The following is a 15,259-nucleotide window of genomic DNA, read 5'->3' on the forward strand; positions in this document are numbered from 1 at the left end:
AAATTGTATTCCTTAGAGCCAACCACAGTTATAGGAAATTCCTGTCTCTTCTACTCTGTCAATAACATCTGCCATAAGATACTGAGGGGTTTACCTTTGGCAGAAGCTTTTTCCACAATTGTTTTTATGTTTGAAGGTGGTTATTTTATTTAGCAAAACAGCCAGGAGGTCTTTGGAGCTTCCCATCTCATTAGTTAAACCGATACTTCATTACATCATTCATATCTAGATTTTTATCACAAATGAATACATTGTTCTTCCATCCAGAAAGACAAAATAACTTTCAAATAGTGATCCTAACTTCCTCTGTACTCTTCACAATTCTATAACTTTGGGGGGACACCGCCTAAAGGGAAGTTCTGAAGAGAATGTAGGAATTAAGCATTTCTTCTCCCAAGTCTACAAAGTTGCATATCCCAGAGTGAGTGCTTATGAGGTTATTCAGGGAAATGGAACACTGGGACCTTTACTGCCTCTGTTGGTGAATAAAACACATTTAACAGTAAGTAGTTTGAATAAAAATCCATTCAGAAATCCCAGAGAATACAGTTTCCATTTATCACAACCAAAGGGCTCTAGAATCAATGACAGTTTATTCACTTATGTGCCTTCCTTGTGGCTGCACCATAGTTTGGAGGTGGAAAAACAAGTGGCTGTCGCTGTTATTTAATCTGAAGCTAAAGTAAGATTGCCTTCAGTGACAAAAGAAATAAAATAATATGTGGATGTGTGTGTGTTTGTATGTAAAGAGCTAGCTAACTAGTTGATAGTATATTCATTTAAGAAGACTAACTGCTTCATTAGTGTAATTAAAGATATGTTTAAAAAGGATGTTGAAACTACTAGTTAATGAGAAATTCCCCATCATTCTCACACTTCCATGACAGTACTTCCTTTAGAAGTTGACTGTGAGATAGTTTTATGACTTGTTTTTACTTCTTGTGACTTGGTTAAAGTGAAGCCCAGGTAGATAAGGATAACAAAAAGAGGAGGGGGACTCATTATTTCTCAATTATTTCCTGTGGCCATAAGAAAAATGTCAGCAAAGCCTCCATTCTCTGAAATTCAACTACACCAATTATTCCTATTACTATTAGAGTTGTTTAATAACTAATCTAGTGATTTGTTTGTTTGTTTGTTTGTTTTTTCCCAGACCAGAGGCTGCTTGGCAAAAGGAAACATGTTTGTTCAGCTTAGTAACCCTAGGAACCCACATGGGGTATGAGGCCTAGATGGCACCTAGTAAATACTATTTTATTAGTGAAGAAATACATGAATGCATTTTGTATTTAGTATTGTTTCATACCCTTTTATATAAACTGTGTGTCCTATTTCCCCTATGTTGGAAGGCTGAGGTTCACAGGTCCACACCATAAATAGCCCTTAGAAAGTATTCTGTTTGGTGCATGGTGATTGCAATAGTGCTTGTTATTTTCTAACTGGATTGGTTTTGAAATTGGAAGATTTCATGTTTGTTTGTTTGAGAGAGAGATATTTTAAGTTTCTTTTGAAAAATCAAGATTTCATAGCAATAGAGTACCCAAATTCCTGCAATACTATATCAGTTGGAACTGAGTAGAGCCAGTCATGTTCAGAAAATGCCAGTTTAAGACCACACCTCATGGTCTTCAGGACATTGAGGCAAATTATCAGGCTCCATTTATAATGGCACACCCTTTCTTGTTTGTCTTACCCCAGGACCACTTTGCTCTTTTAGATTATGTCCGTGGTCCTTTTAGGCCTTCGAGTTTGTACCCACATTAAACCTAGACATATTTTTCTTTTCCCATTTTGTGTATGCACCAGAAAATGAGTAAATATTGGTTGATAATGATCATTGATGATAATGATATGAAAACCAACCAATAAGATAATATGTCCTAGACGTCACTCCTCAAAAAATAAATCCCACTAGAAAAACTCAAGTTTTCAGTTCTCAGACTTTTGTTTTCAAATTAATTTAGTCAAACTGAACATAGACAAAGCATGTTGCATTGAACTACAAGCCAATGAGAAATTAATAACAATAATAGTGTATTTTAAGTAAATATTAAAATGTAATTAAACATGGAGAGTTTGACTCTGGATTTGACCATTTGTCCCTAAACATTTAAGAAGGAACATGGACAAATGTCCACTCTAGCCAACAGAGCAGACAACAAATAAGAAGAAGCAGAGTGCTGCACTACTTTCTTCTCTTATCCCTCAGATAGTGGCTCTTAAAATGAAGGCGAAAAATTGAAGACCCAGATACAGAGTCCCTGAGTAATTGAGTGTTGAGTGAACTGCCCTCAGACAAAAGCACTTTTAGAGGTGATCTGGTAGTTTATCAAATGAACATTTACTCACTGACAGCTGTAGTACTCAGAGTGTTCTGGGTTTCTCTCTTTCCCAAACACCCATTTTCTATAGCTGTTGAGACATTTTACTGGCTATCAATCTAACTCTGTGTGTCCAGAATCCTGCCATTATTCCCCAGATCATAGATGTACAAGATATCGTAATCTACAGCATTTACCAGACTTTTCATATCTTCTCACTCTGCAATAGTTTTTGCTAGGGCCTGATGAAGGGAAAATCGTGGTATAGTACAGTGAAGGCAAAGTTTGGTATTGTTTGGCCCTATACACATCTATAATTAAAGTACAGCCTAAATCAAAATTATTTTTTTGAATTATCTCTTTTGAAATTATTAAGGTATTATAAGCATGTAGAAACACATAGAGAATAACCTGTGTATTTGCCGCCCATCTATATTAAATTTTAATATGCTGCTATATTGACTTTGGAAGTATTCATTCAAATGTAATTCACATACAACAAAGTAGACAAATCTTAAGTTGTATGGCTAGGTGAATGTCTACAAAAGGAACAATGTCCTGTACCACCCCCCAAGAACAAACTATGGAACATGACCCAAATTCCAGAACCCTTGTTTATACCTATTCCCAATCATTTTTAAGAGATCTTAATAGTGGGGAATATAAGTCCACCAAGTTTGTTCCTTTCAAAACTTTCTTGCAATTTTGGGTTCTTAATTTCCTTATTTTTTTTTTAGACTCATCTTGCTACATCACACACACGCGCGCGCTCACACACACACACACACACACCACATATACACACATTCACCAAAGTTAGGTGCTGAAAATTTTTATTTACTGCACTAAAGATCACCTTGGATCTGTCTTTTAATTTACTGAACATGGCATATCTTTCCATTAATTTATGTCTTACTTTATTTCTCTAAGTAATGTTTTGAATTTTGTATGTAGAGGTCTCTTTTTTTTTTTTTTTTAAGATTTTTATTTATTCATGAGAGACACAGAGAGAGGCAGAGACCTAGGCAGAGGGAGAAGTAGTCTCCCTCTTCAGGGAGCCTGATGCAGAACTTGATCCCCAGGATCACAACCTGAGCCAAAGGCAGATGCTCAACTACTGAGTCACCCAGGTGCCCTTTGTAGAGGTCTTGTATGCATTTTGTTGAATTCCTAGGAATCTGATAATTCCCCCAAATTTGATATTTTCTGAAGTTATAAATTGCATAATATTTTCTTCTTTAAAACATATATACACATATATATCTACATATAAAACATATATACATATATATGTATTTTAAATTTTTATGGGCTTAATTTTTTTTTAATTTTTATTTATTTATGATAGTCACACACACACACACACACACACACACACACACACACACACACAGAGGCAGAGACACAGGCAGAGGGAGAAGCAGACTCCATGCACCAGGAGCCCGACGTGGGATTCGATCCCGGGTCTCCAGAATCACGCCCTGGGCTAAAGGCAGGCGCCAAACTGCTACACCACCCAGGGATCCCCAACTGGCTTAATTTTTAAGCTATTTTTAAATTTTATTTTGTTCTTTGACAAATAAAAATTGTATTAAAGGTATATAACATGATGATTTTATATACTTACAAGCTGTGAAATGATAACTACAATCAAGTTAATTAACATGTCTATCATCTAACATAGTTAAGAACACTTAAGATTCATTCTCACTAGGACACCTTGGGTAGCTCAATTGGTTAAACATCTACCTTCTGCTCAGGTCATGATTTTGAAGTCCTGGGATCGAGCCCTGCCTCAGGCTCCTTGCTCAGTGTATAGTCTGCTTCTCCCTCTCTCTCTACCCCTCCTTACTGCTCCTGTTCTCTCTCTCTCTCTCTCTCTCAAATAAATAATATTTAAAATAAAATATTCTTAAAAAGATTCATTCTCAGCAAACTCCAGGTATACAGTATAATACCTCCAGGTATACAGTATAATACCTCACAGTCGCCATGCTATATATTATATCCCCAGAATTTACAAACTTGTACCCTTTGACCAACATCCCCCCATTTACCCCACCCCCATTCCTTGGCAACCACTATTCTATTCTCTGTGTCTATGAGTTTGACTTGTTTAGGTTTCAAATATGAGATCACATAGTATTTATTTCTGTCTGGTTTATTTCACCTAGCATAATTTTTTCCAGATTCAACCATGTTGTCAAAAATGGCACGATTTCCTCATTTTTACAGCTGAATAAGATTCCATTATAGAAAGATAGATGATGGATACATAGATAGCTATAGATACAGATCACAATTTCTTTATCCATTCATCCATTGATAGATACTTTCCATATCTCAGCTATTGTAATAATGCTACAATGAACATGGGAGTGAAAATATTTCTTCAAAACACTGATTCTACTTTCTTTGGATATGCACCCAGAAGTGGAATTGCTAGATCATATGGTAGTATTACCTTTAGTTTTCTGAGGAACTCTATACTGTTTCTATAATGTCTATACCAATTTACAACCCCAACAACAGTGTTTAAGTAAAGATATCTAGTATAATCAAGATACCTAGATGTCTTCTTTGTGGGAAAGCTTTAGATGATAGTTTAAATTTCTTTTAAAAATTTTAAGTCAATATTTTAAGCCAAAGGAATTTGTGAACTTAAAAAAATATTCAAATATATTAGCATAAAGTTGTACATATATGTTTTCATGATCATTTCAAAATATTTTTTCTAATGTCCACTGTGATATTTTAACTCCATGATTATTTAGGTCATTTCTTGTTGCTAAATATTTAGATATTTTTTAATTTAACATTTTGTTATTAATATCTAGCTTAAATCCACTATCAGAGAATACATTCTCTATGAGTTTTTGAAGTATTACATATATATGAATTTAAACCTTTGAGATTTAATAAGCTTTACATGCCTATTTGATACTTTTTTCAATTAATCTATTTTCTGTCTAACTTCTTTTCCATAAAATTGTCTTTAAAAAACTTTAATTCCTCTTATAACTTAGCAAATAATTAGTCTCATTTTTTATTTGTAAATATGAATCTGTAGGATGGGTAAAATCCAAACAAAAATGATAGCTGATGTTTCATTTTTTAATCTCTCAAATTATTTTACAACTTAATATTGATTTGTCAAGTGTGTTTTGTGTGTATAGCTGACTATTAAAGGGCCATACGCAGTATATATTGAAAAATAAATATTGTTATGCAATTTTAAGATTCATTAAGTATTTGGTTCATAATCAGAGAATTCTCATTTGAAAAAAAAAAGTCTGAATCAAAGAGAAACAGTGTTTGGATTACTAATTAGATTCATTGCCTAGAAAGATTATAATCTACATAGGTAAAATAACTGTCAATAGCATTTTTCCACTAGGTTCAAATTATGAGAACTACCCTGGGTAGACCCATGGGAGATACAACTGGGCTTTTCCTTCTCTGTTCCTCCATATCTATTCCCATACTTCTCTGCCCTGTTTTTGCCTGGAAGGAAGTAGGAAGTTGACCCCCTACCTACTGTTTCAGCTGGCACCCTTGCCATCTATCTGGCTTCCAATTAGGTGAATGTAACAAGAGGTCCTAGTAAAACAGGCGGTGGGAAGAGAGATGAAGAATGTTTTTCCTCCCCTAACTCTTCCCTGACCATGATTTTGACAGTAGTTACAACCCTCAAAGGTGACAACTCCCGTCAGGCATTCCTTCTATTTGTGAAAATCCTGGAACTTTCTTTTGTTCTTTTATTCATTCAATTGAGTATCAACAATATTTAGTAGATATACTAAGTGTTATTTAAAAAATTACACGTATATATGCATATATACATCTATATTCTATGTATGTATACATATACGTGCATGCATGTATTTATATGTGTATATGTGTATGTATCCTCTTATTTAATTCCTAATACAACTCTTGGATGGCCTCTCACTACCTATAGTGAAGACATCATACCTGATGTCTACTTGAAGATTCAACAAGGATATTTTCTTTTTTGAAGATTTAGATGCAATTAAACTTTGAAGGCTAACTCATATTTTAATCACCTTGAAAGCCAACTTAAAAAAAAAAAAAAAAAAAAAAAAAAAAAAAACCTTCCTAAGTGAATTCTGGATCCCTTGAAAAAGCAAATAATTCTTTCATAAAGATTAATTCCACCTTAATTTATCTGTTTTCTGAGTTAAAATTTGTGTATTCAGCTTTTCTTTTAGATTTTAAAGTTCAACCTGTACAAAAAATATATATCTTACAAAGCCTTCATTTAAGCTGTCAGTTAAGGAAATAAGTCTTCTATTGTCTACAGTCTAGAACATTTAGTTGTTGTTTTACAGGTGACTTATACTGCTTCAGATTTTTTTCTTATTAAATATCACAACATTTATTTTCTATTATCCTGAGTGGCATGACAGTAAATCTGTGAAGTTTAAGCATAATATGAACATGAATTAATTTTAATTTATAATTTTACTATCTCCAACTACATAGGTGACAAAATGTTTTTGTGAGACAGAATTTTCTGATCAGTATCACATAAAGACATGTGGAAATTAAATCTTGTTTATTGCACACAAGCCATATAGTCTCATAGTTGAATATTCAACTGGTTGTCATTAAAAGTTTACCCAAAGGGTCATACTTCTATAAAGTTTGAGGTTCATTGACCTAAATATAGTAGTAAAGTCCTCTCCCTCATACAATTTTTGTTGTTTTTGTCTTAAAAAAAAAAAAAAAATAGAAAAAAAACTACCATAGCAGATAACATCTGGTTGCTTGTAATCTGAATTCATCTAAAATCCCAATGTAAACAAGTTCACCAATAGCAAGGGGCAGTTAAACATTCCACTGGCTTTAGATAATTGAAACCATCTTCCAAAAAAGTACCTTCAATTACTGGACTCCAAGAAAGAAACAGACAGCTCTGGCAAAGTACCAGAAAGAGAAAAAAAAAGTACAAGAAAGAGCTGGGGGGGAGTGGGGGGTAGGGGTAGGGTTAGAAAGAAAGAAAAAGAGAACGCAAGTCTATTTTCCAGAATACAATTGAAGATCGTTAAATATTCTACAGTATTTGTAAGACAGAATAGTTCATGTCATGCCCACCCAAAAGTTATTTTTAATGGGAGCACAGGATTAGAACCTAGAAAGCTCTGTCATTTGCATTTATTGCAGATTCTTCCTTTCAAGAAGTAATATCTCTAAAACATCATAAGGAGTTTTTTTTAAATCTGATTTTCAAAGAAATTCAAAGAAACTTCACAATTTCCCAGTTCTTAACATTTTTAAAAAATTTCTTGTAACTTGCAAGTATGCATGTAAATCATTACTTGCATATATTTAAGTATATACATTTGGCTTTTGGAATTATAAACTAGATGCATGCCTAAAAATTTACAATTCTTCTGGTTTATGACATATATTGCAGTAAAGGTATAATAGCCTTCTTTTGAAAGGGTTATCAAATCATTTCATCTTTTTAGTCTTTTCCATAACATCTAATCTCTGAGAACAATGGGACAAAAGGTTTACTTAAATCCTCTTACCTCTGAAAGGCTACATGGAATCAGGGAAAATGTATAACATTACTTTGGGTTAATCATATACTGCAACATTCAACTAGTCAATTGTTATGTCAACCTACTGCATTAGTGTATTATCAATGATAATAAAGTTTTGATAATAATTTGACCCATCTGCAAGTGATAAAAATAAAATAATAAAGCAATTGATTTTTTTGTGCTAGACACCCAAGTCAGCTTACTTCTTATTGAAATGTCAGGACAATATGTATTTTAACAGGCTTCTAGACAGATGCATCACAACACTTAAATTCTATAGAGACACCATTATGTTTTATTTACTTTGTAAGCAAGATCATTAAACCAGTTCTGACACAGTGCTGCATGCTTCCTATGAAGAATGTTGCAAATGGGAAATTTATATTTTAAGAAAATATTTCACTTCAACAAAGTGATCCTAAAACCATTTATCTAGAAATAAATGTATTATTTTCTCTATTGCATAGCTTCAAAGAAATTTTAGATATAAAACAAAATCAAGAACAAAACCCAAAAACATTGGCTACTAAATTTAACACAGCTTTTACCATAATTTGTGATTATGTGTGTATCTGTTAACCTGTCTCTGTCTCCCCTTTCCCTGATCCAATATGGCAGAGATCTTGAACACTTTGTACATAGGAATGCATTCTTTTTTTTTTCTTTGTTATTTATGATAGTCACAGAGAGAGAGAGAGAGAGAGAGAGAGAGGCAGAGACACAGGCAGAGGGAGAAGCAGGCTCCATGCACCGAGAGCGTGACGTGGGATTCAATCCCGGGTCTCCAGGATCACACCCTGGGCCAAAGGCAGGCACCAAACCGCTGCGCCACCCAGGGATCCCCAGGAATGCATTCTTCAAAAGAAAGAAGAAGACTTGATAACTAATAGGAACTCAATAAGTGTCTTTTTTTTTTTAAGATTTATTTATGAGAGAGAGAGAGCACACTGGCATGCTCATGAGTGGAGGGAAGGACAGGGGAAGAGGGAGAGAGAGAATCTGAAGCAGACTGCCCACTGAGTGAGGAGCCTGCCGTGAGTCTCTATCTCAGGACCCATGAGATCATGACCTGAGCCGAAATCACCATTTGGGCACTTAACTGACTGAACGAACCCGGTGCCTCAGAAACTCAATAAATGTCTAATGGATGAATAGATGAAGGAGTAGATGGTCATAGTTGTAACCATTTTGATCCAAATTGTTCCAATTTATTTTATTCCCTGCATATTTGTAGACTTGAAGCATTAATTAAAGGAGTACAAATAGGATAACTGAGTCCCAATCCACTCCATACCCAAACAAGTCCAAACTCCATTCCACTGCCAACTAAAAATTTTTACCTTACTTTGCCTTACCCTTTACAGGCCTATCTTCCCCCCAAAACTTGGATCTATTTTGAAAAAGAACTTGATTTTCAGTCTGCATCAAATCCCTTCCTAAAGTAGGCAATCCACAGGTAATAATTTAATAAATTAAATTGAAGACTGGAGATAAGGTCTTTTGAGCTGAGAGGCAGTAGGGGCATTATGTCTTTGTAAGCTTTAGTTTGCTTCTTGCAAAGTACACAAGGTAAATTCCTAACGTCTATCTTTCAAGGAAGTTTGACAAAAATTAAGGCTTAAATATATTCAGTGTGGAGGTTGAGAACTTTCTTTACAATAACATTTAGATGGAGTCTACCCAAGAACTGGATATCTGTTTGATGTTTAGCCTTTTTTTTTTTTTTTTTTTATGATGCAATGTTGCTTTTATGGTATCAGTGATTCCAGGGTGAGGGACTCCTACCCATGTACAGCCAGTGAGCAAACATCCAGGGAATCAGTTAAATAAAACTTTTTTCACTTTGTTTGTACTGATATCATTCAAGGTTTAAGAAGGACTGGGAAAAGCAGAAGGTGTCTGAAGTCATTTCCCTTGTTTGGAAGGCCACCAAAAGCAGCAGCAGGCCCAGTCAGCTGTGTACAGGGCAAGGAGCTACTTTAACTGTGGCCTGAGGAATTTCACACTCAAACTGGATAAATATGAGGAAAAGGCCAATTTCACTGAAAGGTACAGAATCCTGCCCTTTCTTAATCTCTCTTACTGGCTACTTAAAAAAAAAAAAAAAAAAATTCATTCACCCAGTTTCTACTTCTATAAACACTTAGAACCTTCTTTTGTGTGCCTGATCAAGAATCCTGGGGAAAAAAAGAAAAAAAGAATCCTGGGTAATCTCAGAGATGGTTATGTTCCTAGGCTCAATCACCCCACCTGCTCTGTGATATAAGGGGATCCTAGAGCAAAGCAGGAGTAAGAGGAGATTCCTCTTTTTTTTTTTTTCCCCAAAACCTTTCATTGAGCCCCTCCCGCCTTGTCCCAGCTAAAGGCTGCTAGTTAGAGTTCCAGATTATTGAAGTTACTCTACACATTAAAGTTAAGGAACACTGTTCCCAGTTCCCATGGTCCTTGCAGAAACAAGGGCCTTTTGTGGGTTTTTTCAGCAAAGATCCAGGCCCTGATAGAGTTGACCCCTTGTCTCCAAAGCTATCTGAATATAGCAGGCTGGCAAGTCTGCAAGTTACAAAATAAACATCCTCTGCTTCTTAACTCCCTTACATTGTGTTCTTCTTCTTTAGCATTATTCAAGCCACATCCTTCCCAGAGGTCTAAATTCACATTTTAAAAAATCTGCTATGAACTCTCAGGCTCATCACATTTCCAAAACTCTTTTATTGACATAGGGAAGCTGGCTCCTCTCTGAAGTCTAGGATTTATGGCAGCAAGTGAAACCCCAGACACACTGATGGAAACCAGTGAAGTAGTTTAACTTTCTGCCTCACCTAACCCATCAGCTGTGTATCAAAACTGACTCAAACTGAGAATTACTTTATTGATGTTTTATTTTTTAAAAGATTTATTTATCTGAGAGAGAGGGAGCATGAGAGGGCAGGGTAAAAGGAGACGGAGAGAATCTCAAGCAGACTCAATACTGAGCACAGAGCCGGACACAGTGCTCCATCTCATGACTATGAGATCATGACCATGAGATCATGACCATGAGATCACAGCCTGAGCTGAAACCAAGAGTTGAACCAATTGCACCATGCAGGCATTTTAAATCACTGATAATCATTTTAAATCACTGATTTTGGATAAAATTGGTTATAGCTGTGATCACAGCTCATTATGATCTCCTGAGAATATCATTCCTTCTAAAGTTGTTAATCATATCCAAATCAACATTGAGATGAATTTCCTTCACCCAGAATATTTCTCTGTTCTTAAAACATTGTCAGGTTGGTCCACTGATTATTCCATTATATGAAATTTTCATATAAAAAAATTGATCTTCATCCAAAAGAGCAATATATAAAAATAACTGGGATTTTTCCAAAAGACTAAATTCTATATGTTAGCATAGGGGACTATTTTTTTAAGTTATGTAATTAACATACACACACATAAACACATATATCTTGACACTACTTTGCACATAGTAAGCAGTCACAGAATGCTTACTGATGAATTCACCTGTATAAGCTGTGCTTTTATTTTAATAAATACAATCTTATCTTCTCCTTCTTCAAATCTATGAGGACTTTATTATTTTCTACAAATGCATACTCCCATGTGAAAAATCACAGAATTATTTAGAATCATATCAATATTAAAGGTATTTTTAAATGTCTTGAAGAATTCTGGACATAGATGTTTTAAATGAAATTTTAAAAATAAAACACATGTCCCTTGTATTCTATCAGTTTCCTATGAAGGGAAGTTATATTTGAAAATGAGCTCTGTTAGGTAGTTTTCAAGCCAGCATTGATGTTGGATGTGTACCTTTTAAAAGTGAGCTCCTGTGCAGAGAATGGCCAGTGCAAATCCTGGGTGTGGGGACTGACAGGCCACTTAGATATACCAAATCCTCAGTTTTCTGTCTGTGGTAAAATAAATTCTATCTTCAGATACAAGCATTGCATGAAGCATCAATGTGACTTGAAGATGCAGTTTCCTCCAGGAGCTTCTGAAGAAGCTCTTCCTTTTTTTGTGGGGGGGGGGGGGGGTTCACAAAGACATCAGTAAGTAATTAAAATCAGAGAATTTAAACCCCATCTTGAGAAATACTTTAGCTGTCTTGCCCCATTACCATAAATTCAGGGGTCTGAGTATATGATATTTGTAAAGTCTAACTTTTGGATAATACTCCTCAAGATCTTCTACATTAATAGATCTTTCTATTTCTAGGGATAGGAGTCACGGGAGCCACTTCCGGAACATATGGGGAGAAGGTCATTTTCTACTTCTCCCAGTTGCAGAGCTTTACTCTGAAGACTTCGTTCTTCCTGAATTCAGGCTAGCAATGAATCAATTTCTGAAACTTCTGCTCATGAGATGCTACCATGTATCTTAAGTCCTGACCATGAATGAATCCTATTAAAAGCATTCTGAAGATTTATATAACTTGGGATCTCACACAACTCTAGCACATATCATGCTTATAATATATATTCAATACATATTTGACAAGTTAGTGAAATGAGGAAATGGTGCAAAAACTATAAAATGTGTCTACAGAGTGAACTAAATTTTGTTCTTTTGCAACATATTCCACAGCATCATCTCCTTTGGAAGTGTCCATTTCAGAGGCTGGAAAACATTTAACACATCTCTGATCAACCGATTTTTGGAAATGCCTTCAGACTCTCTAATTTATTCTTCAAAACCTCTGGAATAGTGATTTTTAAAATTTCACACTGAAGACCCATATGATTTTTCAGAAAAGTATGAAAGAACTCAGAGCCATGACTAGGGAGAATAAGTATATGAACAAGTTATCTAATAATAATGACAGCAACAATGTTAATACTAATAATAGGTAACTCCTTTTAAATCCTCACTAGTTGATAAGGACAAGGTTAAGTTCTTCACCTTTCATCCTCAAGGCAGGCTTCTTAGCAGGTTTGATTATGACCCCACTGCAAAGATGAGAAAGTTGAGGCACTTAGAAGGTGAAACAGTTGCCACAAATTGGATGTTAGATTTGAGACTCACAAGTACTTCTGCAAACAGCTGGAAATACTGCTACTCCTAAGAATTAAAAATGAGGTGGGACTAGAAAAGAAAAGAAAATTAATGTTTTTCTTTTGGCTTTTAAATAGACCAAAAGAATTCCAAAATTCTTTAGAAAATGACAGTTTCAGAGGAATGGAATATTTAACTGTTTGTGGTTAAGGATACTACCCCTTGTTTTTATGCAGGAATCTTGGGTGGATGTGTTGAAGACTCAGTTCCATCCTTTAATATAGCCATACCATCTAAAAGGATCACAGGGTCCTAAGAAAAACTTAGTACCAACTCATATTTTACATATTTGTAGGCCATACAATTTTTGTGCCATTGAACAAGGATTTGGTTTTGTGGTTTCCTGAGATTCAGAGTTGGTGATGAGGGGGGAAGTGAGCCTAAAACATCGAGCAAAGGCCACTTGGCTAAGGTGAGCCTAGATGCTCCCCCAACTTCTCCTTCTTCCTTCCAACCCTCCCCCTGCGTCAGAAAAGCTCCACTTTTAGCTGATTTAGTTTATGTTTGGGGGCTCAGAATAAGATTTTTTTTAATGCCTTTTTTGTTTTCAAAGGCTTCTGGGACCCTTTCTATAAACACCTAAGTTGAAGAATCATTTGTGAAACACACCTTTTTATTTGCCTAAATGTTAGCCTCTTTTGCTAATTCTTTTGCTAACTTGACTTAAGAGCTCTAGCACTTAGAAAGGCATCTAAGTTATTTGCCTAACATGTGATTTGAATGCTTCAGAAAGATAAAGTCTATAATTAAGGGATTGCCTAACAATGGATCTACAGGAACTGAAGGGTATTTCCCGTGAAAGTGTACAACCACAGGGAACCTCAGGTGAGCTACATTGCATTCAACACTTGTCATACACTAGGGACATTCATTAACTTTAATTAGGGCCATGAAGAGACGCCTGAAGAAAAAGGAAATACTCATTTTAAGATAACATTTTAAGATAACATTTTAAGATGGTCACTCCCTTATTTCTTCCTGAAGTCTAGACCAAGAAAGGGAATTTTTTTCTTGACCTTTATTTAAACAGGCAACCAGGAGAGAACAGCCATTCAGACTGGGCCAGGTTCCATGTCTTCAATGACCCAGGAATAGCCCAGCGCTGTTTCTATGCCAACTATGAGGTCTATCTCCACTGAGGACAACTTCCTTATCAAAATAAAATCCAAAGGTCATTTTCAATCTTCAAACTAAAATCAAAGGCCATGGGGTATAACCACTCCCAAATACCTTAGTATAGGGTTTGTGATACTTGGCATTTCTTGATTACGGACAACCATAATCATTTATCAGCCTTTAAAAAATAATAATAGTAACTAAAAGTGAATACAGTGAAGATCTCAAGCTACCTTCATTAAGTCACCAAAAAGCTATTTCATTAACTGGAAACACTTGTCCATCCATCTTGCCAACAATTGAGCCTTGACAAGTTTCCTTTGTAAGGTGAGACTTTTATGAGTGACCCCAACAAGCAGTCCTCTGCTGTTGGGACCTAAAAGTCTTGCTAAGTGGATGCAGAGCTTCCTACACACACTCCACTGCTCAAGTCCAAGAAAGGCAAATAGAGGAGACAAATGATCACTCTAGAAATCAGAGACACTTATTAGAGTGAATTCTCTTCCTCTATATGCCAGTAGTGAAGACATCAATAGAAAATTCAAAAGGGTATTTTGGAGGAAAATGTAGCTCAATAGGCAAAGTTCAGAACTAGTGTTTGCTGTGGCATCCTGAGGTGAAAATGTGACTGAATTACCTAAGAGCTCAAAATGCAATTGAGTGAAGTGTCATGTGTTAGATAATGCCAGATGATTGGTAGTGTCACACTGCTGTCTTTAAAGGTGACTTATTTCCATAGATGATGAAAGGATCTCAGAATCCTGAATTGCCATTTCTTTTTTACTCTTATCTGGCCTTTAGTATCAACACAATCTGATCATTAAAACAAAAAGCTTGGAGGGAGGAGTGGAGCATAGTAAGTGGTGTACAAACAAAAACCTCATGTTCCTTCACTATATTTACTCCTCTCTAACTGAATGCCTCTCAAGACTTGAACCCAACACAGTGCCCACAAACCTATTACTGCAGGATTTCCTTCTCATGTTCTTGGCTCATTACTGTCATATCAAAGCAATTTTTCTCTGCTCCAAAATCGCCTTTCCCCTGCCCTATAGCTTTTAGATTCCTTTAGATACATCAAATCTGTACTAATTACTTATTATTATTTATCATATTCACCTGAACAATGTGCTCAACCCTGCCCATCTAGCAGATTCTTCAATATAGATGTAATGTGAATTGTTCTTT

The 15,259-nt window shown here is 35.4% G+C and overlaps 1 protein-coding gene and 1 long non-coding RNA gene across 9 annotated transcripts in view; both read right to left on the bottom strand.

Annotated features, from left to right (window-relative positions):
* MACROD2 (mono-ADP ribosylhydrolase 2) overlaps positions 1 to 15,259 on the bottom strand; it is a 2,007,046-nt gene that overhangs the window by 1,060,545 nt on the left and 931,242 nt on the right. The window lies entirely within an intron of this gene.
* LOC102151160 overlaps positions 1 to 15,259 on the bottom strand; it is a 59,097-nt gene that overhangs the window by 29,100 nt on the left and 14,738 nt on the right. For all 5 annotated transcript variants that reach the window (XR_005377551.1, XR_005377549.1, XR_005377548.1 and 2 more), the window contains exon 3: positions 12,803 to 12,985. This is a non-coding gene — a long non-coding RNA (uncharacterized LOC102151160). The remainder of the gene's footprint in view (positions 1 to 12,802; positions 12,986 to 15,259) is intronic.

Source organism: Canis lupus, chromosome 24 (genome assembly GCF_011100685.1).
Source record: "Canis lupus familiaris isolate Mischka breed German Shepherd chromosome 24, alternate assembly UU_Cfam_GSD_1.0, whole genome shotgun sequence".
Lineage (NCBI taxonomy): Eukaryota > Metazoa > Chordata > Mammalia > Carnivora > Canidae > Canis > Canis lupus.